The 27,561-nt window shown below is 36.5% G+C and overlaps 1 long non-coding RNA gene across 1 annotated transcript in view; it reads left to right on the top strand.

Annotated features, from left to right (window-relative positions):
- LOC129493017 (uncharacterized) overlaps positions 1 to 27,054 on the top strand; it is a 72,881-nt gene extending 45,827 nt beyond the window's left edge. The window contains exons 4-5 of the long non-coding RNA XR_008661011.1: positions 18,040 to 18,211; positions 26,637 to 27,054. This is a non-coding gene — a long non-coding RNA (uncharacterized lncRNA). The remainder of the gene's footprint in view (positions 1 to 18,039; positions 18,212 to 26,636) is intronic.
- The last annotated feature ends 507 nt before the right edge of the window (positions 27,055 to 27,561 follow it).

Genomic DNA, 27,561 nt, shown 5'->3' with positions numbered 1-27,561 from the left:
ACCAGATTAAGCTAAGAATGATAAAAGCATGTGAAAATTCAATAAAGATACTGATCATTTCTTTAATTATGTAAACATTTGAGGATTTTCTTTTACATTTGGGATCAATAAGCTGATATTTGTGGACTGTTTTTTAAAAATAACTATTTGTGTGTGCGTTTAATTAATTTTACTTATAAAATGTTTCTATCAGTCCCTTAGCTCAGGGGCTCCCAACCATGAGGCCACAGACTGGTACCCTCCATGGTCTGTTATAAACCAGGCTGCACAGCGGGAAGTGAGTGGTGGGCGAGCCAGCATTACCACCTAAGCTCCTCCTTCTGTCAGATCAGATCATCAGCAGCATGAGATTCTCACAGGAGCTTGCACCCTGTATTGCAAACTGGGCATGTAAGGGATCTAGATTGTGCACCTATGAGAATATCTGATGATCTGAGGTGGAAGACTTTCCAAAACCATTCCCCACAACCCTCCCCAACAGGCCCCCCTCCCTGCCCCCGCCGCCCCACAACAAATCCTTCCCATCCATGGAAAAATTGTCTTCCATGAAACTGGTCTCTGGTGCCAAAAAGGTTGGAGACCACTGCTTAGCTAGTTCTTAAGTGAGACAAATTTGAACATACCATATAATTAGATTAAAGCAAACATTTCTGAACCCGGCTCTTTTCTTAATTTTACTTTGAGCAACAGGTGATGGTAACTGTGCCTAGTATTTCCTATATTTCATGTTCATGCATGTTTGTCAAGCAAGTGCAATATGTAACATATCTCCGTAGTGATCCCTGCTTCCTGTGAGAGACTCGGTTCAAAGTTTATGCATAGTTGAAGGATGAGGCAGAGCAGCAAACTTATCAGCTTTAATTTGTCACTCTACAGCTTGCCTCCATATTAAGTCCTCACATCCAGAGATGGTCCATAACTTTGAGATTAGCTAAGCCTATGAGATAATGCATTTTATTTCATTAACCATCTGTGGTGTGCTGCTAGGGATTTATAAATGCTGGTCAATGCTTGTGTTCCCTTAAGGATAATTTTGCAATCAGTCTGCAAAGATGTGAATAGAAACCACCCAGCCCTGAGGAAAGGTGACATCCCCACTCAGATAAATAAAGATATGGGGAAAACATGATGACTAAATAAAATATATGAGATGCTGGGCCAAAGTAAAGAAGACAAACTTCCTAGAAGGAGCCATAGAATGATAAAATAATGAGAACTTTAAAGTCAGCCTGGCTCTATTTCTTCACTTTAATGATGAGAAAAAATGTGCTCCAAAAAGAGCTTTTTTCTTCTTTTCTTTCTTTTTTTTTTTTTTTTTTTTTTTTTTTTTTTTTTTCAGAGTCATGGGCTATGTGAGTTGAAAACAACTCTGAGTCTAGTGTTTTCACTGGGAAGCCTTTCTCTCTGGAGCATCTCACAGAGAGGTTACTGCAAGCACACCACACTCCAGCAGTATGGGAGCCTGTATTCTTTTAAAACAGAACTTAACAAAGAACACAGACACACAAACCCACAAAAAGATTACTGTTAGCAAACAGATGACTGAATCACTGGGTCTTTTCCACTTTTGATTTGAGGGGTTTATGATGATTAATGCAGGATGATGTGAGAGGCTGCTTTCTGCACAAAAAAGTCCGGAGCACTAGGGAAAAAGTGGAAAAGGAAAACTGATGTTCAAAACCACAGAATCATATGTGACAGAGGGAGCCAGAACCTCTCCAACCAAGGCTTACAGAGCACACCACATAGAGGCTAGCGTGGCTCAGGCTGCCTGTGCTAGTCTTCTAGGCTGGTACTCTCCACTCTGAAGAGGGGAGAAGGAAGAGGATTGGAAAGCAGCAAGGTCAGTGGCTCTGGCACTCTACCTGTAATATATTAAACACATCCCAAGGCTTGTGTGGACGAAAGATGGGCTTTCTGAGGCTACATGGACTTTAAAGATTGAATAATTCCAAATGAAGGTACAATTTGTATTTAGTACACATGGATCTCTTTGAAATGTTTCACTGGAACTGGTGGTAAAAATTTTTGATTATGAACGAAAATTTTCCAGTTGTCTCTGGATATATTCCTAAGACCCTCTGACTAAACATACACTGCACATATTTGTTTAACATATAATCAGATTGATTCTGTAAAAAATATGTAATGTGATTATATATGCTTATACAGTAAAAAAAAAAAAAACTTCACGTCTGTCTGCATGCATCTGTCAGAAATACCTATGGCAATATACTGACAGAGGAAATTCTTGCACTATTTGTTATGCATAATGTGGACTTATAATTGCATAAGAATGGAAACAGAAAAATTGATGTGAAAATGTACCCCACACTTGGACAATGAAGGATTCCCCAGTCCAAGCTTTTAAAGTATTTTACATAGAATTCTTAAATAGATTAAAATACAAATATAGATCAAGAAGGATTCACCTGATCTTTGCCTGATCCCAAGCTGGCTTATAAAAACCTTACTTAAAGTACAGTTTATCTTCTACTGCCCACCAGAATCCCATAGGCTTCATGTATGGAAAATCTAATTCAGAAGAATCAAACTGGGGTTAGGAATGTATGTGTTAAAAACCTCTAGATATCTAAGTAATTTGTTATATTTTTAACTTTAAGAACTTCTGACTCACAGCACCATCACTTTCCCCTAACACAAATCCCAATCATAAAGCTTACTCTCTCATGCTTGAAGAATATGAGAACTATTCTGATGAACCAAAGCTCTGAGGACATGGGAAAGAGTAGTTATTCTAAAGGGCCAGTATTAGGCCCAGATGTTTAGGTAAAGGGAATTGAGAGTCAGTCCCCCAAGCTAGCACATCAGACTCCTCAAGGGCAGCATTTGTGTCTCATTTGCATCCTCACTTCTGGCACAGGATTTGAAGATAAAAAGGGCTTGATCAATGAAAACAGCATTCTCACTGGGGAGAGTGGACCATCAACATTTTTTAAGGTCTGTGCAACTCAGAGGAGAAGACCAAAAATTAAAAAGAACGAGGGGAAGTATATTAGATATAGATGTCTATTATCTACTTTCATACTGCATGAGGTTTAGACTAACATTTAAATGATCAAGGACATGGAAGTTGGACAGCTATATTTAGCTCTACTTTAAAAGATCAGTGAGTGGCTTTATTCCTTGCTTTTCCTCAGAGTGTCATATATCTGTTTCAAGGGCTATGGAATCTAATATGTACATATAAGATATATATTATATGTGTGTGTATCGATCCCTTTCTCCTAAAATTAATGAGATGAATCTAGCTATTTGCAAAGGATTCATTGATAAGGATGCTGAAAGGAGAGAAACATGGAGGTTAATGGGTCCATTTTGTCATGTAACCATTTTGATGAATAGTGAGAAGGTAGATCCCCGCCGTACTAGTCTTTTCTCTTTAAATAGATAATAATGATTTACTTCTATAAACCACTGACCTTTTATGCCTTAGGTCTAAGACTTTAAGGGGAGAATAAGGGAGGTACAAGAAGGATACCACCTGAGATAACATGAACTAAGTCTTTATTAACCATAACTTGACATTAGCTGGCAACTCATTTCCTCTAAAATGCAGTATTACAAAGGTTTTACTGTGTGTATACCCATGTCTATATGGTAATGAGATGGGGTTTTTATGTGGTTTATGGAAAACAGCAATCATTATTTTATAGCCACTTCCCGCCCTTTTCCCTATTCTCAGCAGTAAATTCTCTTTCTTTTAATGTTCTCTATATCCCCACCTCAATTTCTAATGTCTCTTAGGTCAACAATGTTCTACATGTCCAATAAAGTCAACTTCAGGTTTCTCTTATTGTTTTTCATCTCTGATCCATCTGAACATACCACTCATTAGGAGTGAGAGCAAGAGAAAAAAATATTTTTGTTGAGAGATTTATATTTAGCATTTTACAATTTCTATTGCATAGACAGGAAAGTTAAATCATACAATAATAAGATGATTGTTTTAGATTACTAAATAGTTCATCTAAAAGGAAAACAGAAAAAAAAAGAAACCAACCTATGTTTAAATATTTTAAGAAATTAAAGGTTTTTTATTTTTATTTTTTACTTAACTTTTAACCAAGTTCTTTAGTTAGACAGACATGGGAAGAAATTGTGGGGTTCAAAGACCATAGGAATACAGCCAGCAGGTTTAGAAAGAAGATTTGTTTGTGGGAAAAAAGGTACAAGTATGTTATCAATTAGAACCATATCACAGCCTTTTTCTGTTGGAAAAAGGAATTATTTTTGGACTGTAACATGTAGTCTTATGGTGTTTCTCCCCTTAGATTTGGAGTATAAATAATATTAAAAAAAAAAAAAAGCTGTCTGGTTTCCCACAATCCACAGGAGGTTTGTGTGTCTGCACTCTTGCTCACACCCTGAAATTCTGTTATATTAGTCTCCCTTCCTCTCTGGGGAGCAGATGATGCCTCTTCATCTTTGCAGAGCTTGCCTTCACATGGTAATGAAACTCACTAAGGAATGCAAGAAAAATTATGAAAAAAAAAAGGCTAGGTTAAATGATACTCCAACTGCTAAATCTCAATGATGTCTGCTCCTCAAGAAACATGTGCATATGTGGTTTCCCCCAAGAAATCCTACCTAAACTTCCTATCCTCCTACTCTCTGATATTTTTGATATTTTCTCAAATGAAAGAATACCACCAAGGCATACAGCATGTACACACTAAATTATACTTTAAGTACCATATGACATTTACAGAAAGGGTCTTAAAAACACTAAACATCTGTTTGGACATGAAGAGGAAATAACCATTGTGAAATTTCTCAGCAAAATCAGTTTACTGGGAATGACATGGAAGGTCAGGAGCCCTTATATTTTCTGTTGCAGCTGCTTAAACACTGGCTAGAAATTAAAACATTGGAATAACTTCTTTGCTTTATGGTCATGATGCAACTCAGTGGTTTCAAACTTGTTACCAGGGACAAGCCAATCCTGAAAATAGGTCCGTTTTCCACTAGTTCTTTAGAAAAGAAAATGTTTAGCTTTCCCCAGTCTGTCAATCTTGTGGTAAGGAAATGCCACCACGGTACCTTTTATAAGAATTTGGGCTCAGGAACAGCTGTACAAATCATAAAATGAGGTTTTTTCCCTTTAATCCAACTGGCATTCAAGTCAATGAGCATTTTCAGAAACAAATTATAAAGCAGACTCGCTTTGAAACCCAACCTGAAAAGAGAGACACACACAACCATGACAACCTGTTTAGAACTAGATATTCTGATTTTCAACACTGGAAAATGAGGGGAAATCATCTATGATACCGTAAGCAAAGCTCTACTAGTGTTCTCTACTTGCCTGTAGATGGAAAAGCAAATCAATGCAATAGCCCCAGGTTTCTGGAAGAACGAGAAAAAATGTCCCTGAGAGATGATACGAAGAATATTATTCTTTCATGAACTAATATTCTCTCCTTATTGGTTTTAAATGAACAAAGGACTTAAATGCCCAAATGGGAAGCTAAATAAAGCCTTCACAGTACACAGCAATAACAAGTGAATCACTGAAACTAATTTTAACCCCAGAGTGACAGAGAATGGTAAATCGTTTCCTTCCCCCTTGCACCCTCCCCTCCCTGCACGCAAAATTTTGCTGTTAGATTTCACCACATTAAAATGTAATTTCATCTTATTCTATGCCTGCCTTTGTTGCTTCTAAGAGTCTAGCTTCCTTTCTTCCCACACTAGTAGGGAAGAAGGCACAATTTTGTATTACTTATTTTTTAAAACATACGTGTTTTTTTAAATTTTAGTTCATTGTGATAAGAACACAACATGAGATCCATTCTTTTCACACATTTTTAAGTGTACAGTATATTATTGTTGACAAGGGTTACAGCAGATCTCTAGAGCCTGTTTATTTTGCTTCACTGAAACTCTGCCCATTTTATTGACACTGGGCAGAACCATAGCTGCCCTGGTAAGATACTGCAGGACACTGGCAATTAAATTGGGCAGTGCAATATGTCCCCCACAAGAGTTCTGAAAGCCTGTTTTAAAGATATCTAAGATGGTAGAGTGTGTTTAGGGCAGGCCACCTTTCCTGGTTCTCTTCTTTCTCCTATGAGAAAGACTTTGTCAGCAGAGGAGCTAGACACACAGGCCTAGGAGAGGCTTTTTTATTTAAATCGGTGCAATATGTTCTGAGCCTCTCACCTTGTGCCTTGCACAGAGATTTTGCCCTAAGGAACCCTGCTTCCTGAGTGAGCAGATCTCAGAAAAGCAAACAACAGAGTTCTGTTACAAATAAATTATTATGAAACCATTTCTGTGTTTGAATATCTGAAGGGCTCTGTATGGCTTTGTAGAGCAGCAAGATCTGGAGGAAAGGGATGCTGTGGTAATCACCCAGGACTTAACCCAGGGGATTAAAAAATAACCCAGAGTCTGGCCAGTAGAAGACAAGGGGAAGGTTCAGATTGCTAAACTCAAAGCTGTTGAGAAACTAAGTGTTGATGAGAGAACACTCAAATCGTTAGGATAAAAGCAATCAACAAACTCTTTGGTAGAAAGGTAAACAAAGGGAGATGACCCACCTTCCCCTTTCTCCCCTACCCTCGGTTCTCCATATTCACTTTGAACAGCTGAGTATCATTCAACAGCAATCAACATTTAATGAGCACGTATTATGAGAGAGGCAAAGAGCACAATCCTAATCACACATGAGCCAGGCACAGAGCAAGATCCTAATCACACCAAGTCAATCAAGACATGGTTTCCAACCATAACACCAATAAAAATTCTTCAATGGAGTGCTGCCCACACGGCTTTGAATCTATCATTAGTTAGATAATTGATGGTGTGGTTTTTCAAGGCCTAAACTTTCTGAGTGCTCAGTGGGTCAACAACTGTGCAAGGCATTTCAACTGTAATCTTTCTGATTAGACCTATAAGTTAAACATCACCTACCACCATTTTACTGACATGAACTAAATTATGAACAATGAAGAAACTTGCCCAAGCTTAGCTATAAATGGCAGAATTGAGATTTAGATGTTTTTATGACTCAACACCAATGGCCTGTTAACATGTAAGTGCTGGTGTTCTTCATTTAGGTAGTTTACGTAACAGATATTAATAACCTCCTCCTACTATGTTGTTTAAGAAGCATTTTATGCAGAAATGGAAACAAAAGGAAAAATAATCATAAAATATCGGTCTTTCTCATTGATGAGAATGTTCAAATTGGATACACACTCACTTGAATGTATAAATGCATTGTCTCTCCTTCATCCCCCAGGAGATACAGCTCGGCATATCTGGTTGCCAGAGAGAGATTGCAGCTGGCTGGAAACATTACACAGCACTGTGCGAGCCTGCAGTGTATTATCACTATTATATTTTCTGATTATGGCAACGATTAAGCTCGCAGCTTCTTCATATGTTAGATAGTATTAGCAAAGTTCAGCATGAATAAAGAGAATCAATCCAAACAGTAATTTAACCTGCTTTTCATGGGTCTGCCAGTTTCCTGTAATCATTAAAAAATTATGTATCACAGATTTCAATTTTGAATGTTATAAACATTTTCATTCCTTTTTACTTTACCCATTTTCCATACAAATTCATTTATATTTTATAAATCAATAAACACAGAAGTTAAAAAATTTTCATGGCCGGGAGCGGTGGCTAATGCCTGTAATCCCAGCACTTTAGGAGGCCAAGGCGGGCGGATCACGAGGTCAGGAGATCGAGACCATCCTGGCTAACACGGTGAAACCCCGTCTCTACTAAAAATACAAAAAATTAGCCGGGCGTGGTGGGGCGCCTGTAGTCCCAGCTACTCGGGAGGCTGAGGCAGGAGAATGGCGTCAACCCAGGAGGCGGAGCTTGCAGTGAGCCGAGATAGTGCCACTGCACTCCAGCCTAGGTGACAGAGCAAGACTCCGTCTCAAAACAACAACAACAACAACTTTCACATAATTAATAGCAAAATAAGTTGGTTACAGATTTTTAATGTCATTAACTAATAATTATTTTTATGATTTGTATAGCTGGAAAACAGATCAGGTACAAAATGCATATTTTAAGTTCACGTGATCTATTCTAAAATATTGTAAAATATATTATTACATACTGACCTTTTAGGTTTATGAAAATATTCATTTGATACATAGTTATGCATTTATTTTTGGAGGGAAGTTCAGTGGATAACCACCAATGAGCAACTGGGAATAGACATAGCATTTAGATGAGATGGCCTTGTAAGTCACATAATAGAACATTGGCTTTCATCCTTAGCCCTTACAAGTGGCAACAGAGGTAAGTAAGAGGTATGAAACATTCATTCATTCAACAAATACTTATTAGGCATTTACTGTGAAAGGAGTGGATTCCAAGTGGAAAGAAAAACAACTCTGCAAGGTCTATTTTGTATTATTCAACGATGAGAAACAAAATCAGTGTGGATGAAGTAGAATGTGCTACGGTACAGCTGCAGCAGATGAAGTTAGATGGTATAGATATGTCAAATCATGTTTGGATGTGTTTGTAGGGATACTGAATTCTACTCTCGGTTAAATGGGAAGCTGATGGAGACTATTCATTGGGGGCATTACATGACCTCAGAATCTAATACTATCTTGACTTGTTTCTGCTCTTTTGATGAATATCTGTAAGCTGGATCTTTATGGGCAATATATATTCTTGAGTTCCATGCATAAGAACACCAGTTGAGGGATTATGACTAGGTCCATTAATGGAATATTTAGTGAGAAATATTTGTGAGCCAGAGCTGGGTGGGGGACAGGTTGAAGAAATGTTGGACCAAAAATCAGAAGTAAGCAGATCTTTTGTGTTGGCCAAGAATAGATGGATAAGATAGGGAGGAAAAACAAATGACAAACTGGAAGTGGTGAGTTATGATGTCATAGCAGAAATAGAGCGGTGGGAGCATCAAAGATGAGTATGTAACCAATACCAGATGATGTTGGTAGCTTCATGGAGTCCAGATGAATTTCTCTAGATAATTTTCTGCCACTACAAATAAAGTCTCATACATGACAGAGTCAAAATTTTGTTCAAATTCCAGTAAAGAATTAAATGATCCCATCTATTTGATAGCATCTTTGAGTTTAATGGACTTTAATGTAATTTTATCTTAAAATAATTTTGCCATTTCTCAGTTGAAAAAACAAAATTTAGAGACTTTAAAGCAAAATGAATAAGGACAAATCAGTTATTAAACTCAAATATTTTGACTCTAAACCCTTTGTTGAGAGTTTTAACCTTGTCACTAATTTAAACTTCTAAAAATATGCTGCTTGCATGATTTCAGACCCATATGAATTGGAAGTTCAACATAACATTTCATATATTTTTAGGAGTCATTGAAATGAAATGTTAATTCAGGCTCTAAATATGTAATTTTCTTGTTCATATTTGATAGTAATTAAAAAGAAGATAGCTGCTGATAGTTGGATTCTTTGGGTAATGAATCTGCCACTTAATTGAGTAATGAGATCTTGGACCTTTTGGTGAAGCTTCACTTTTAATACAGACAGAAGGAGCCTAAAATCAAATCTGTGAAATAATTGGATAACTCAGGTTATAATTAAAATCAGGGTATGACAAAAATCATGGGCTTGTTTCCTTGCAAATTTGAAATTAAGTAATTAAAGATAAGTGCTGACATTTCTGTTTAACCTCAAGTCTGCCTTATGTGTATTAAGTAAAAAAAGAACATCATTATATATAAAGAATGTACACAGGCCAGGAATGGTGGCTTACACCTTTAATCCTAGCACTTTAGAAGGCTAAGGCAGGCAGATTGCTTGAGCCCAGGTGTTTGAGACCAGCCTGGGCAACATGGTGAAACCCCATCTCTATAAAAAATAGAAAAATTAGCCAGGCTTAGTGGCACACCTGTGGTCCCAGCTACTTGGGAGGCTGAAGTGGAAAGATAGTGTGAGCCCAGGAGGTGGAGGCTGCAGTGAGCTTTAATCATGCCGTGCACTCCAGCCTGGGTGACAGAGCAAAACCCTGTCAAAAAAAAAAAAAAAAATGAAAAACAAAAATCACACAAGGAGTTAGTCACTGAAAAATGTCAGAAGTGTTTTGGCAAAGAAGCCAGGATTTTCTTCCCCAGTGATTATGTAAAAATCCAATCAAGCAAGCAGATAGATTGTATTCCTCAATAAAATGCTTGTCAAGAAATGAGTAAAATTCTGTAATTGACATCTTGGAAAAACAACAAACTAGTAGAAAAAGAAGCCAAGATATAGTGCCACTGAGTTACAGGTGGTAATAGACAACAAAGAATATATCAGATTTAACAAAAGTAGCATCTAAATAAAAATTTAGAAGATCTATATCAATTGTTCTCATCGATGACTGATTCTGCTCCCCCAGGAGACATTTGACAATGTCTAGAGAGGTTTTTGTTTGTTTGTTTTTGTTTTAATTTTCACAAATACAGTGCTATTGGCATGTAGTGGGTGGAGCTAGGGATGCTGCTAAATATCCTACAATACATGTTAAAAGTGCCAAGGTTCAGAAGCACTCATCTAAATAAAGATTTTACTATGAAGCCACTTGGAGGAGAATTAGTCTTTCCTAAATTAATTGCAAGCAAGAAATTAGTGGTGGATGGTGCCATAAACCAGGGCTAAATAATGTAGGAGAGTTGGAGGCACTTTGAGTCACCATCACTAAAAGAGAAAATAAAGGAAAAGTCATGGATGTCCACCACAGAGTATTATACAGCAGTTAGAAACAAAAGGTTAGATAGACTCAGCACTATACAGAAACAGAGCACGGATTTAAACATAAAGAACAGTGGGAAATATCTATCAAAATACTTTTTACAAATATACCAAGTACAATAAGCAACAAAATACAAATAAAATAACAATGCACATTTTGCAAGAACACAAATAAGCAAAATGATGTGTTAAATTTCTTAGCATCATCGCATGTCTAGAAGGAGAAAATAGAGAACTATGGCAGGAAGATAATTGATCAATTAATCAGTCAATCAAGAGAGAAGCTAATAAAAATAATGTGCTATGCACTGAGATTTATGATTACTTCAATCCTCTTCATCTTATGCCCAAATACATATTATATATGTATTATATATATATTCTTAGCATATATAATATGCTATATGTATGTATGCTAGTATGTATAATATGCTATACACATAATATAATATATATGCTAAGAATATTGACACTAGGTGTGAATACTCGAAATCAGTACAGACGGTAATCAAATACAATTTTAATTATTCACATCTGGATTCATAGATTTTTCTCATTAAGGATAGGTATGAGGAATACATTTTTGGGAGAATAAATAACTGCTTCTTAGATTAAGTAATTTTAGAATTCACACTGAAAGGAAATACACTAAGTTCTGCATAAAAGACAGGAAGTGAATCAGGAATTATACAAATCATTATATATTAGTGATTAGTATATGATTAAGTTTCACTTTCTACTGAGGGTAGAAAAGCCAAGAAACATAGAACACATGCTAACTCACTTTTGGAAAAGAGACCTACATCAAAATGTGAATATTAGAATAAAATGCAAGGGAGTTGGAAAAAAAAAAAAAAGCAAATAATCTACCAGAAACCTGGAAACTGTTTAAAACACCTTATTAGAAGCCCAGGGAAAATATGTGCCAAGGATCAAGAAACCCAGGTGCTCAAACAAAAACCCTGTATGGCTAACTGGCAAAGCAAAAAAGGTCATTGTGGGTGAGGAAAAGGAGATGGCATTTTTTAAAGGTACAACTGGTAAAGGGGACAAAACAAGAAAATCTATTAAGTAAGGTAAATCAGGTGCAAAAAACCCCATAAGACTAGCTAAAAAAAAAAAAAGACTTTAAGGAATACTGTGCTTTATATTCCAAAGAAAATAATAAAAGCTTTTTAAAAAAATAAATCAACAGCCAGACATGGTGGCTCATGCCTGTAATCCCAGAACTTTGGGAGGCCAAGGCAGACAGATCATCTGAGGTCAGGAGTTCTAGACCAACCCGACCAACATGGAGAAACCCTGTCTCTACTAAAAATACAAAACTAGCTGGGTGTGGTGGTGCATGCCTGTAATCTTAGCTACTCAGGAGGCTGAGGCAGGATACTCGCTTGAACCCAGGAGGCAGAGGTTGCAGTGAGCCGAGATTGCGCCATTGCACTCCAGCCTGGGTAAGAAGAGTGAAACGCCATCTTTAAATCAATCAATCAATCAATCAATCAATAGTAGGATGCCAGCTTGAGAATCACCAGGACTATATAATGATGGTAGTTGAAAAGCTGACCTTTGAAATAGAATTCAACAAAGAGAATCAATGGATTCTTTATTTTGATTTTTATTATGAAAAAGCTAAATATCTAGCTATACATAATTGTAAAAAATAAAAGAAACCAGACAATTAATAAAAATACTTTGTAAATCCAAATATTCTCATCAATGGCTTAGAATTAGAAAAGTAATATTTTAAAATTACGGATTTGGGGGCCTATGATTGTATTTTTCATAAGTTTCCATGTGATTTTGATGATTGGTTTGTTTAGGAATCACTGTTCCAAATCTAATAGCAATCTAGAACTTAAATATAAACAATATCATGGCTAAAGTAAGTAATTATTCAGCTCATTTGTCAAGAAACAACATCCAAATCCATACTCTGCTGAACAACTGGAACAAGCTCATAGCTAATGTAATTTGCACCCAGAAAAGACCCTGAAAAGTACAAACTGTTAAAATACACTACCATATCTGACTGTCTGGAATTACAATAAAAGGCAAGATTATTTTACACTTAAATATGCATAGAAATTTAGTGGAAAGGCAATATGGTATTCTTTCAAGGGAAATTGTTTCTATTAATTTTAGAATTATTTGATAGATCATTTATATGAGAAACAATTTATTCAGAATTTAAATTATACAAAATTATGTAATTAAGGGTATTAAAAGCAGTTGATCAGTATGAAGTGGGAAGAACAAATTCTTTAAAGAGGGGATGACTCATAGACAGAAAAACAAAGGCTAGGAAGAGATAGGCTCCTTTCAAAAATGAGAAACAGATACCATGATGTAACAATGGCCACAGGTGCCCAGATAGTTGGACAAACATTATTCTGGGTGTTTCTGTGAGAGTATTTTTAAATGAGATTAACAATTAAGTCATTAGACAAAAGCAGATTGCCCTCCATAGTGTGGATGGGCCTCATCCAATCAGTTGAAGGCCTACATAGAAGAAAAGGCTGGCAATTTCTTGAGTGAGAGAATTCTCCTGCCTGATGGTCCTCAAACTGGAACATCAGCTCTTCCTGGTTCTACAGCAGCTTTCCAATTTCAGTCACCAACTGGGACATTGGCTCTGCAGATTTTGGGTTTGCCAACATCTATAATCATGTGAGCCAATTCCTTACCATAAATCACTCTTTCATTCTATATATTCAATTGGTTTTGTTTCTCTGGAGAACCCTAATACATAAGATTTAACCTTCTTGGTGATCTGCCAAGACCTACCTGAACATCTTCACTAGGAAAGAAAGTCAGCAAGGAAACTTCATGACTTTCAAATTGCACTAAATACTTAAAGAAAATGAAATGTCTGGTGGAGGAGTATAGGCTACAACTGAGTCTTACGTATAAATTGGCATATGAGTAGAAGCTAAATATCTGAATGAACTAGTATAATAATGCATTTGAAAAATAAAAATTAAACACACACACACACACACACACAATACCCACATCCATACTTTCTATACTGCAAGGAAAATGCATTCCTCTTGTAGAATCATTCCTAAGAATATTTTCTGAGAAACATGAGGTCAACAGAACAATAAGGCTTATTATTGAGAATGTAGTTAAAAGGAAAATTAGCTAGTTAGTTTATTCTTATCCTTGAATAAAATATTATTTATTGAAATTAGTGTACTGAATGCAGTTCTGTATGCCATACCTTAAGAAAGAAATAACAATATAGAAACTGTGGCCGGGCGCAGTGGCTCACGCTTGTAATCCCAGCACTTTAGGAGGCCGAGGCGGGCGGATCACGAGGTCAGGAGATCGAGACCACGGTGAAGCCCCGTCTCTACTAAAAATACAAAAAATTAGCCGGGCGTGGTGGCGGGCGCCTGTAGTCCCAGCTACTCGGAGAGGCTGAGGCAGGAGAATGGCGTGAACCCGGGAGGCGGAGCTTGCAGTGAGCCGAGATTGCGCCACTGCACTCCAGCCTGGGCGACAGAGCGAGACTCCGTCTCAAAAAAAAAAAAAAAGAAACTGATCCAGAAAAGAACAACTGTACAAAGATCAATGGGCTTTGTAAGACATGTGATTTAAAGAGACAAAAACTTAGAGGTAAGAGTGAACATAGGGTTGGAGGAATCAAAGTTTATAAAATTATAAAAGATGTGAATATGATTAATATTTATTCAGCTCTAGAATATTAGAACTAGAAGGCATCTCATTAAATATAGAAGAATCATTAAATAAAATAATCAGGATCAATAAATAAAAATAGGTTATAAAACTTAGAGACAGCAAATGTAAATAGCATGGTGCCAATTATTTGGCCACAATGTTCATAATTACGGATTTTCTCAAATGAGAAAAATGATATTTGTGGATTATAAAGTGAATAAATGCCATTTATATCACATAGATTATAGACTTGGAAAACACTTTTTATAAATATTGCATTAAAAAAATGGCAATCTGGGCATGGTAGCATGTGCCTGTGGTCCCGGCTACTCTGGAGGTTGAGGTGGGAATGATTCCTTGAACCCAGGAGGTCAAGGCTGTGGAGAGCCATGATCATACCACTGCACTCCAGCCTGGGTGACAGAGTGAGAATCCACCTCAAAAAAAAAAAAAAAAAAAAAGAAAAGTAAAAAGAAAGAAAGGAAGAAGGAAGGAAGGAAAAAATTGTCAATCCTTGGAAATGAGAAGAAAACAACTTATCCACGTGTCACTTTTTTTCTTTAAAGGTTTTCTATATCCTGAAGGAACTTAACTTTAAAAAGCTGCCGTGATAGATACACTGTTAAAAACCATATTCAGACCAAAGATGTGAGCTCCTATGTCTGACACTTTATGCATAAATCAATACTTACAGTACTGTTAGTAAGATACATGCCTGGGATAACAGATATACAAAATGAAAGGCCTTAGATCAGAGCTTGCTTAGCAGGCCATTTAAGTTTATATCTTACTTTCTTCAAGGCATTTATTTACTTTTGGAGATACTGGGCCACAGAGGTTTCATTGGAATGTGTAAGCCATTATTACTCAATGTAACTCACATTTGCCTTTCTAAGCATGATGCAATTGCTTCTTCCTTTCCTTCATTTCTAGCTGAAATTATGCAGCTTTAGCAATTGATCTTTAAAAGAATGAATAAATTATTCCATCACAACCTTGGAGAACACGTAAATGCTCAAGGAGCATTTCATACCTTAGAATAACTTATATTGCAGAGGTAAATTATTAGGTAAACATTTATTCCACTTATTACACACTCAAGTCTGTTCAAAAAGATTGTGCTGCATGTCTGAAGTGACTTTGACATTGAACTTAAAGCAATGACTCTGTGGTTATTGGCTGATCAGTCTCATTTTGTATCACATTCACAATTACTTGTTCAAGCTTCAACTACAGCTGCAACATCAAGCTATTCACAATTTTAATAGTACTACTTGTGACTCCAATCTACTTCACACAGTACTTTGAGATCTGTTTACAGTGCAACTTGCACTTTAAAATTAGAATAATTGATAAAGTTCTCATGCCTCCATTTTCTTATCCGTAAGTAATATTGCCCCCAAAATATACACAACCCAAAAAGCTATAAATACTGGACTAGAGTATAAATTATAAAATTAAAAAGTTAATAGAAATGCACAGAATTTGATTTTCTTAACTGGTAGTTCATGACGGCCTTGGGGATGGGTTGGTGGAAAAGTGATTTCATCTATCTGAATACATTTAAGATTCATTCAAATGTTTTGTCTAGTAATTAAAAGAGGAAAGAACACCTCACATCTGCAAAAATTAGTTTAAACTACATAATTCTGTGTCTCTTATGTATTTTAAACTGATAGTCCTACTGTATTAGTTCATTCTCAGACTGCTATAAAGAATTATCTGAGACTGTTTAATTTATGAAGAAGAGAAGTTTAATTGACTCGCAATTCCACAGGCTTGACAAGAAGCATGACTGCGAGACCTCAGGAAACTTAGAATCATGGTGGAAGGCAAAGGGGAAACAAGCACCTTCTTCACATGGTAGCGAGAGAGAGAGAGAGAGAGAGAGAGAGAAAGTGCCACATATTTTTAAACCATCAGATTTTGTGAGAACTCACATCACAAGAACAGCATGGGGGAAATCCACCCCCATGATCTAATCACCTCCCACCAGTTTCCTCCCCAACACTGGGAGTTACAATTCGACATGAGATTTGCATAGGGACACAGAGCCAAGCCATATTACCTACATTAAATGCTCCAGATAAATTTCATTTGAATTTGATGCAGAAGGATAATTTATTCTGATGATGTTAAAGACTCTCAGAAAAAAAAGGTTTTAACGCAACCACTCATTTTTAACGTAAGATTTCCTTCTTGGCTGAGATGAAGGATACCAAGAAAATGCCATTTTCTTCCCCATACTCTATCCAGGAGCTTTTTCTTTGGATTTTCACAAAAGAAAGACTTTTTAAAAATTATTTTAAAAATGAATCAGTGATGCCTTAATTTTATGTGTCATCATCTACATTTCATTTTCAACTTTTGCTGTTTTATCTTCTTCCTTGTTAGGCTCTTTGAATCTGGCTTGGTTGTTCCTGTTCCTGATATTTATGAATAAATAAAAACTATGGAACTCAGCAAGTGAGAAAATCCTAGAATAATAGATGCATAATGAAGAATCTCACAGAAGTCTCCTTCTAGTGGGCCACCTAACCCTTGCCTCACCCTCACCTAAGTATATAAGATGAAGCTTTAGAGGAAACCTCTGGTGTACAGAGATTTCATCTAGGAATGTTGCTACAGTGCAAACTCTCATTATCTAGATAAACTCATATTTTTCTCAAAATAATGATACTCTCAGTTGCTTTCCTTCACAGCCCAGCTGAAACCATTTAGCCTTAGGACTTTGTCCTCAGTGGGACATATTGATTATACCATCATATCTCAAGAGACACACATCCACACACATAAATCATTCCACATCTTAAAATAATTTTCACTGTAGAGAAACATCAATGAGTGTGCATTTGCTCCTGTTATCTGGTGTTTCACACTCAATTCTGTTCAGAAAATATTGATCAGCATGCTCGGATTTGGTTAAGAATATGAATAAATTTAATCAACATATCAGCTGAAAATGCCATGAAAAAATCCACACAAAATAGAAATCTACAGGTTAAGTAAACACACTCAAAATACATTCATAAAATAAGAACATGGTGGGGGAACAGGGTAAAAGAAACAGATGAACTAACCTGACTTTTCTTGCAAATAGGTATATAACAGAGTGGACTCAAGGTTATCCTGCATAAAATGAATGTGACAAAAGAGTCCTGCTAATGACTTTCCAACTGCTACACAATAGTTGTTTTCAAATAAAACCAACAAGCTAATTACAGGCATATTACCTGAGGCCACATATTAGGTTGGTGCAAAAGGGATTGCGGTGTTCGCCATTAAAAGTAATTAAAAGTAATGGCAAACACTGCAATTACCTGATAAATCTTGTTTTTCTTAGTGACATTTTTGTACACTCTTGCAACAACTTCTTTGAATGTGAATAGGTTGTATATATGCAAAAATATGTGAATATATAAATATAGAATATGTTATGATCATTGAAAAGCCTGGCTCAAAATACCTATGCCATGTTTATTCATGCTTTTATCTCTAAACCCCTTTATTAACATATCTGGCCTCTACCTCTACTATTTTCACAATATTTTTCACTTGTATATATTACTATTGATATGACACATGATACAACATAATTTTATCTGGATTCTTCTATTTATAGCTATTTTTAGCCTCTGTGGACAGCTCCATAGAGAAAATGAACTATTTGCCAACGTCAACCATATTTTACTGAAGATTTTGAAGGTATTCCAATGTGACTGACTACTACATTTCCTCACATGTGTGCTGCTGTATCTGAGATCACCATGTTTTCAATTACCTCATATGAACCTGTAAGTAAGATAAATCTACTTTTAAAAACATTAGAGATGTTGGAACAGTAAGGAAAATATTTTTAATTAAAATATCTGCTACTGGCAAACTTGTCATCTTCCAAATGTAAATATAGAACTTCCATAACCATAAAGTTTGTTGTAAAACTTTGTGATGATCCTTTCATCCAAGGGAGTAGCAAGGTCATGTTAAAATTACCTGGAGAGAGAAATAGAGGTGTGTTCACATTTTTTTTCTTTAAAAAAAATTTTTTTTTATTATACTTTAAGTTCCGGGGTACATGTGCTGAATGTGCAGTAAGGTGTGTTCACATTTTAAAACTATTAATAAGAACTCAAGAGGCCCTCCTGCCCCAAATAGACTCTCCTCAAAAACTGTATCTGTTATAATTCCACTTACCTGGGAACAGAACCTAAACTATTTTTTCCCCAAGTAAATGCTGCTGTTTCTTACGTCTGCATCTTCCCACACACAACTCTCTGGAATACCCTTTATTTTCTCTCTCTCTGGTAAAGGCCTACTTTCATTTGAGGTTCATATTCTCTGAGACATACTCCTTGAGAACATTCTAGGCTTATGAAAGTCCCCTCTCCCATCTCTGTACTCCCATGACATTTTGTCCCTATGATATTTATCACCCATCACAAAATTTTTAGTATTATTACTATTATTATTATTATTATTTGATACAGGGTCTTGCTCTCTTGCCCAGCCTGGAGTGCAGTAGCATGATCATGGCTCACTGCAGACTTGACCTCCTGGGCTCAAGTGTTCTCCCACCTCAGCATCCTAAATGGCTGGGACTACAGGCATAGGCCACTGCAGCTGGCTAATTTCTGTATTTTTTGTAGAGACAGGGTCTTATTCTGTTGCCTAGGCTGCTCTCAAAGTCCTAGGCTCAAGCAATCCACCCACCTTGTCCTCCCAAAGTGCTGGGATTATAGGTGTGAGACACCATACCTGACCCGTTTTTAAGTGTTAGATTTTCTACTACACTAGGTGTCTCTGAAGAGAAGAATTAAGCAAGAATAAAATCTTATTCTAAAATCGCTTATAACAGAGGAAGCAAGTTAATGTCAACATAGTCTAAATTCTGATTTATAGGTATTTTTTTCACTTTTATGGTGTTTTACAAATATTGAAATTTTTATATGAAGATCCACATTTCTGGCTCCTCTTTAAAAATCTAAAATCTTACAACACTAGGCCTTCATTCCCACATGATAACATTAGGCTACAGTTGAATAATGGATGTCCATTTTGGACGTGGTCCCTGTCTCCAGCTTGTCTCAGTTTTCATCATTCAAGTTTGTTCTATATCTTGCTTTACTTTCCTTGGTAATACTATATGCCTGCTATAGTATTTAATTGTGTTAGAGATTCCAGGCCTATTCAAAGTAAACTTTAAGGCTATTAGAAAATACATGAAATAATTGAACACACTGTTAATAGCAGAAACTGGATTTCACAGCACATAGAGCACTGTGGAAGGCCAGGCCTGTTCCAGGTGCAAAAGGTGAAAATCTGGGTTGTAATGGGCACAAGCAGAAAGTGGTTGTTAGACCCTCAAAGGAAGGGGAGGATCACAGAATGCAGAATAGGAAATGTATAAAATTAATTTCACTTTCTTTACAGCTTTGCTTAAGGGCAGGATTAGTGATAAGATTCGAAACTGAATCAGCAAAGCTCACATTAAAACATTCAATGTTGTAAAAGGAAAGATATGCAGAACAGTACCATATGATCTTCCTAGAAGGTCTTTTGTGAAAGATACTCCACTTCTCACAGTATTTTGGCTTTTCTTCATCTCAGCTCATATATTTCTGCACCTGATAATTTTTGAGTTATGAATTTGAACGATCTTTGTTGCTGAATTTTATTAGTCTCTGTATGTCCAAAATCTCCAGACATGATGGTCTTATGGATAGTGGGTGCATGTGTGCGTATATGTATATGGGTGTGTGTGTTGTAGGAAAATTGGAATTAAGAGAGAATGGGAAAAGAAGAGTGATAGGAAGGTATAGAAATGGTTAGGTGATATATGGTTAATAGATTTAACCAGCTGTTAAATCTAAAAAAATATATATATAAAATACATATTAAATATTGACTATTATGATCACTTTCTCTTATTGTGACCTTCATCCTGTAAATCAGGCAAACAGAACTGATTGTCTTGAAATCTTGAACTTTGAATGTTCATGTTCCTCCATGTAATGCTTTAAAAGAAGATTGGTAATAAGGAAAAGGTCTCTGCAATGATAACATAACAGTCACATATTGTAAGTAAGTAATAAAGATGACTATGATTATAGTAATAGAAAATGGTGGGAAGAGAAAATTGCAATACCCAAGAAAGAAGTAGGTGCCTGTCTGTGCCTCCTCAAAAATTTTACACAATTTTAACAGATAACCAGTTATTACATATTTATCTTTTTTACCACTGTGCTAGGCATTTTGGGAGACACGGAGACAGAATCTCTTTTCTCAAATGGCTTATGTGTAGAAGTGAAATTATTGGTGTTAAGGATATATATCTGTTTAGGTTACAATTGTTAACTAACTCTACATCTACAGCATTACAGTATCATTTTCAAGGTAGAGTGCCCTGCATTTTGCTGCATGCATCAATCACTGTTGCCATCATATGTCATTTGGAGATATCTTATCTATTAGGACATTAGTATAGATTGGAGAGTAGAATGATAGTTACTAGGAGTTGGGTGGTTGGCTGAGGGGGAAGGGGAGAGATGCTGGTCAAAGGATACAAAATTTCAGCTAGGAAAAAGGATTCAATTCAAGAGATCTATCTCACAACATGGTGACCACAGCTAACAATAAATTACATTCTTGAAAAATGCTGAGAGTGGATATAAAATCTTTGTATCACAAAAATCATAATTATGAGAGGTAATGCATGTTGGTTAGCTATACTTAGTCTTTCCACAGTGTATACAGACTTCAAAACAACTTGTTTCATTTGTCAATTTAAAAAGTTTCATTTGTCAATTTAAAAATTCTAAAAAAAATAAGAAGAAGAAATTTTGGGCCAGGCACAGTGGCTCATGTCTGTGGGAGGCTGAGGCAGGCAGACTGCTTGAGCCCAGCAGTTCAAGACTAGCCTGGGCAACATAGTGAAACCTTGTCTCTACAAAAAAAAAAATACAAAACTTAGCACACGCCTATAGTCCCAGCTACTCCAGAAGCTAAGCAGGAGACTTGCTTGATCCTGGGAAGTTATGGGTACAGTGAGCCATGATCCTGTCATGTGACAGAGGGATACCCTGTCTTAAATAAATAAATATAAAAAATAAAGATATTTTCCTTTTATTCATAATCTACTGAGAGGTTGTTTTAAAATCACAAATACATGTTGAATTTTTACCAAAAAAAGGAAATTTCTAAATTATTACAAAAAATTCATAGAGATGATAAATTAAGCACACATCAGGAATTATATTGCTACATGGTCCCTAGTTTAGGGGCTAATTGTTTAATCAGGGTGCTATGGTTTGGCTGTGTCCCCACCCAAATCTCATCTTGAACTGTAATCTCCAGATGTCCAGGGAGGGACCTGGTGGGAGGTGATTGGATTGTGGGGGCCATTTCCCCCATGATGGTTTAAAAGTGGCAGTTTCCCTTGTGCTCTTTCTCCTGCCATCTTTTGAAGATGTGCCTTGCTTCCTCTTCACCTTCATTGTAAGTTTCCTGAGGCCTCCCAGACATGTGGAACTGTGAGTCAATTAAATCTCTTTCCTTTATACATTACCCAGTCATAGGTAGTATCTTTTTTTTTTTTTTTTTTTTTGAGACAGAATCTCGCTCTGTCACCCAGGCTGTAGTGCAGTGGCATGATCTTGGCTCACTGCAACCTCTGCCTCCTGGGTTCAAGCAATTCTCCTGTCTCAGCCTCCCCAGTAGCTGGGACTACAAGTGCATGCCACCATGCCTGGCTAACTTCTGTATTTTTAGGAGAGATGGGGTTTCACCATGTTGGTCAGGCTGCTCTCAAACTCCTGACCTTAGGTGATCCATCTGCCTCTGCCTCCCAAAGTGTTGGGATTATAGACGTGAGCCACTGCACCCAGTCGGTAGTATCTTTATAGCAGTGTGAAAATGGACTAACACACAGGGATCCATATATTCACTAAAGCTTCTTACGTATAAGACACAGAAATAGATATAGATACATAGATAATTACATGCTATCTTTCTCTCTCTCTCTTTCTCCAAACACAGTACTTCATTCTGGTTGACAGCTCTAGCAAATAAGCTTTTCTCATGTCAATAATGTAAAAGAAAGCTATAAGAGTTATTATAAAAAACAATTACATTTGTGTTCCAATAATAAGCAGAATCATTGCATTTTGTAGACAATCTTCTCTTGATGCAGTCCTCATTCAATTTCTAAACATAGATGTGTTCAGCTCCTCAGTCCATACTGACTGTTTAATCTTATGGAGCATTTATGTAATACTTCATTATTCAACAATCTGAAGAATTGAATAAGTACTAAAGCAGAGCAGCAAGGTTATAATGCAAATGACTTCTATTTAAAAACTGTAAGGATGTTTGAACAATCAAATGAAAAGTAGTGAATTATGATGATATCTTAACAATGTGTTGAACAAATAACTCTAGTTCTAAGTAACCACAGGGATAAAATATTGAAAGAAGAAAAACAAGACTGAAATGAATGAATGGCTTTTAGCTTTGCTGAATCCTAGTACTTAGGAAGATTAGTCTGGTTTCCAGCCTTTGACTCATCTCCCTCACTTACCTCACCTACCTCACCTATCCATTTCTATCAAGGATTACATTTTGATATTGGGCTCAAACTAAAGGCTCAGCTTTACCTTTAATTCCTAGGATTTAACCCTAGTTTTAGTCAAATGTGGAGTAAGAATATCTAGCACCACCTATGGTAGCCCGTCATTGGGATGATTCATCCAACAACCAGGCATTTGGACAATAAAAAAGTGACTGAAAAATGCCCCTGCACTTAAGGCACTCAGCCTCTGGAGGGAGGAGGGGGCGCATAATCACAATTCAGAGTGATTAATGTTGTAATTCATGTTCATACAAAGTGATGGGATCAAGAAAAAGAGTTGGGGACTTATCCTGCTATGACACAGAAACTGATGAGTTCTTCTTGAATGATCGTAAGAGTTCTCTAGCAGAAGAAACGGTTCTATTTGAGGAGAGATCATGTGCAATGTGCATAGACAAAGGAGGATGCAGTAATCATATTTGTTTTACAAATGAGAAACTGGAGGTAGTTTGGGAGAGCAGCTAAAATATGACATTGGAGACAGTAAGATGGATAAGGGAGTATTTCAAAAGTCTAGACAAAAGATTTTGATGGTTAGAATTTAGTCAATGGATTGGACACAAAGAAGGACAAGGGCTAGAAGTGAAATTTCTTTAAGAGACAGGACAAAGTACTTGATGAATTAAATGTCAGACTCATGAGAAAAGTAGAAGTCAGAATTGATTTGAAATGGCTAACATGTTAGGCTGGATGAACTATAATGTCCTTATTACTGAGAGAGAATATAGGAAAATAAACATGCTTGATAGGTACAAATTTGGTTTTGAGTATGCTTGGTTAAGATGCCTGAAAATAACGTGGTGCCTGACTAACAGGTGAAGATACTCAATAGGAAGCTGGAAATGTGAGTCTTAAATGAGTTAGGGGCTGAAGATAACATGTTGATACCCATTAGTATAATTATCCATGTGGAAATCCCAGACTTCATTACTTATAAGCAGAAAATAGCTTTATCCTTTCTTTTCACTGACCCTTAAAACTCTCACAAAGAGCTATTTTCTAACCACTTGGATAACATCTTCAACAGATCCTTCTCTACATAATTCCTTATTATAAAAATGACTGTGTTCATTTTTTTTATTTTCAATAATAGTTTCAGTCCACTGAATACAATGACGTGTCTAAATAATTCTCAAAACCTGGCTTTCATGTAACCTCAGAGTTCCTCTTTTCTCCCTCTTGGGATGGATTGTAAAAATCTACCCATCTTGCAGTTCTCTTCCTCTTTCCTGCTCTGTCCCAGGATTGAAGGGAGAGAAAGAAGGAAAAGAAGTGAGAGCTGATTCCAAAAAAGTGGAAGTATTCTACACAGGGATGTATGTTTCAGGGTGAGGACTGAAATGAAACCATTGGATCTGAGAGTTATCTGGGTACTGGTGATACTGGTGAGTAAAAATTAGAGTTAATTCAATTTCATTAAATAAGATATTTGGAAGGGAAGAAAAAAAGAGAGATGACAAGTTATGACCAAATAAAAGCATTGTTTGATTTGACATGGGGAAGTACTGAGTACATTTGGAGATCAGTTCACATAGACCAATTGTGTTTCTTCCTAGTCCCAGAGAGGAGCTCACATCTGGTGCCTCATATCATATAACTATGCTTGATCTATGCTTCCTTTCCCAAGCTTTTATTTCAGTAGCTTTCCTCATACCTATAACCACAGATAGGTCTGAGGAGAACTTGCTAGTGAGTGGGATTGTGGTGCAGTGATAAGGACCTTTCTGCTGACATGATTACCTAAGCATCACCTCAACCATTGCAGCCCTCACCTTCCCAGGCACCTGTTGAGACACTCTCATACTTTATCATGGGACTTCACCTACTTGGTAACTTTTTGTCTGGGTCGTTCTATATATTGTCATATATTTTGACACTGAGCTTGGACTGAGTACAGACGGTCAGTTCTGTCAATGCCAGCCCACTTCTAGCCTAGTCTTTTCCTGCACTGCTAAAGATTGAAGCCAGATCTAAAGAGAGTGGGCTGCCATGCTCAGCAGATATTCCCAGACAACATCAAAATAAATATTGAAGATTTCGTGTCTGTATATCTGCTATCCTTCAGCAGCTAAACCAAGCTCAACGTACTTTTGAAAATGTCTCTGACTTCCATCTTTTTAATTGTTTGTACCCTAATATATTGAGAAAAAAGATATTTTAAAAATTCTCATATAACATAGCTCAAATAAGGGTGTTACCTAATTAAAGTAAATTGTCTTATACTTTTCAAGCATAACTCCCTTTGGGTAGAACTGAAACATTTTGTTATAATTAATTACTGTATACAAAAAAATACATAAATATAAAAATTCAGTGCCACATTTTTGTGCTTTAATTGGTTATTTTAAAAAGGCTAATTGCTTGGGAAGTAGATTTTGGAAATAGTAAAATATCAACATTTTTTCTCCTTTGATAAATATTGATGGAAAAAAATGAATGATAATTGTGTTGCTTACTAAATATCAGGCACCTTATGAAATTCAGCATCATTTCTTATTCTGTCATCTGTGAATTCTGGGCAGGGCTATTGCTCCTGGTAGGTCTCCATCAGCTTTATGACTTTCCCACAGATATGTAATATTGCAAATAAAATACTTTTGTTATTAACTGTTGGCATAATTAAGGATAATGGTGGGCTGTGAAGTAGCCTGAGCTTTGTATTACTAGATATTTGTTATAATATACTGCTGTTTCGTTTTGTTTTTCTGTCTTGTCACATTCTACGATCCTAGAAAAATGATTTGTCTGTGAATATATAATTTGAAATCTATAGGCTTACCTATGCATGTTCTAAAATACATCCAAAAACTGCTCATCTAGAAAGTAGATTTGTACAGATATTTTTATTCCTAAATATTGCTGGTTCTCACTTTTGGTGGTCTTATTGTCTCTTCTTTAAAATGCTTCAGCTACTCTTCACTTTCATTGTTTATAGTAGATTACTTAGGATTATATGAAATTAGTGAATTATATGAAATTATATTCTAACGTTTATGAATAGTTTGGCTGAATTTTTTAATCTCGCTGTGAGGTTAAATAATGCACATCAAGTAAGGTCAAATAAATCAACAAAGATTTTTGCAAATAAGTATTGTTTTGGCTTGTTTTCTTTGAATTTAAAAAAATGCTATAGTGCTATGACATGCCAAGTCATAGGTGCTGTCTAGCCTGTGTGAGCTACTTTTCCCTGGGTGAAGTATCTGTGCTGGCTTCAAACGGCTATGCCAAGGTGGGTTTAGGGCGGCCTAGAACTTAACATGGCCGCCTGGCTGCCTTTGCCATGAGGCACCTTCAATTATTAAGAAATGTTGGCTCAATGAATATTTTGATCGTTGTGCCTAGTACACCCTTATCCTCTCTCCCCTTTCTTGTACTTCTGTCCTTATTATCACTTCCCAGGCTCTCTGAACCCCTTTCCTGATCTCTTCATTGACTGCCTGTCTCTTGTTTCCTTCAGATATTCTTATAAAAAAAAGTTGTTGCTTAATAAAATTAAAGAATGGTAAAATAGTTTATTAAATTTTTTTTTAGGGTCTTGAGTGTAGCTATACATTTTTATATGTTAGCAAAGTTTATTTCTGTATTTCATTCAGGTTTCTGTTCAGAAAAAACCTTCCTTGGTGATCCTATTGTGGTGGACATAAAACTGTGCCACCTAGATCCCATTCCAGGGAAGAACATGCTGCTGAGTTGTAGGAAGTACAATCAGTGGAAAACCTTGGTCTGTCAGCAACTTCAAGGTTTGCCTCCTTTGCAGAAACGGTCCATTCAAAGTTATGCCCTTCCTATAGCAGTCTACATTCAACCACTGAGTGAGGCAGAGATAAAAAAGGACTGATAATTTTCAACCTACAGGGGCATTAACGAGCAATACCTGCTCCAGAGCTCCACAGCGGGTTCTCAGAAGGTGTGTCTTGCCTGCATCACAGCTTGACTCTTTCCACTATTCATTTTTTCTTCTTTTCCTTTTACTTCACGGGCATTAAAAACGAATAAAAATCTTGAACTCCAAACTCTGTCTCAGTACCTGCTTAGTATTTCACGGACCCTAGAGTGGGATACCTACCTGAAACTATTTCCTGTTACTTCACCTCCTCTTTGTCTAGTATATATATATATATATATATATATATATATATATATATGTTTTCATAGCAACTAAGGCAAGGCTGTGTATTTACTTTTTTGTTTGTTTGTTTTTTGTGTTTTTTTTTTTGATGGAGTCTCACTCTGTTGCTCACTGCAGCGTCTGCCTCCCAGGTTCAAGCAGTTCTCCTGCCTCAGCATCCCAAGTAGCTAGGACTACAGATGCGTGCCACCATGCCCAGCTAATTTTTGTATTTTTAGTAAAGACGGGGTTTCACAATGTTGGGCAGGATGGTCTCGATCTCTTGACCTCATGATCTGCCTGCCTCAGCTTTCCAAAGTGCTGGGAATATAGGTGTGAGCCACTGCACCCGGGCTTATTTACTTTTTTGTTTGTTCATTTATTGCTCTTTGTGGGCAAGGACCCATCCC

The sequence above is a fragment of the Symphalangus syndactylus genome, chromosome 11 (assembly GCF_028878055.3).
Source record: "Symphalangus syndactylus isolate Jambi chromosome 11, NHGRI_mSymSyn1-v2.1_pri, whole genome shotgun sequence".
Lineage (NCBI taxonomy): Eukaryota > Metazoa > Chordata > Mammalia > Primates > Hylobatidae > Symphalangus > Symphalangus syndactylus.
This window is presented reverse-complemented; position numbering and strand designations above follow the sequence as displayed.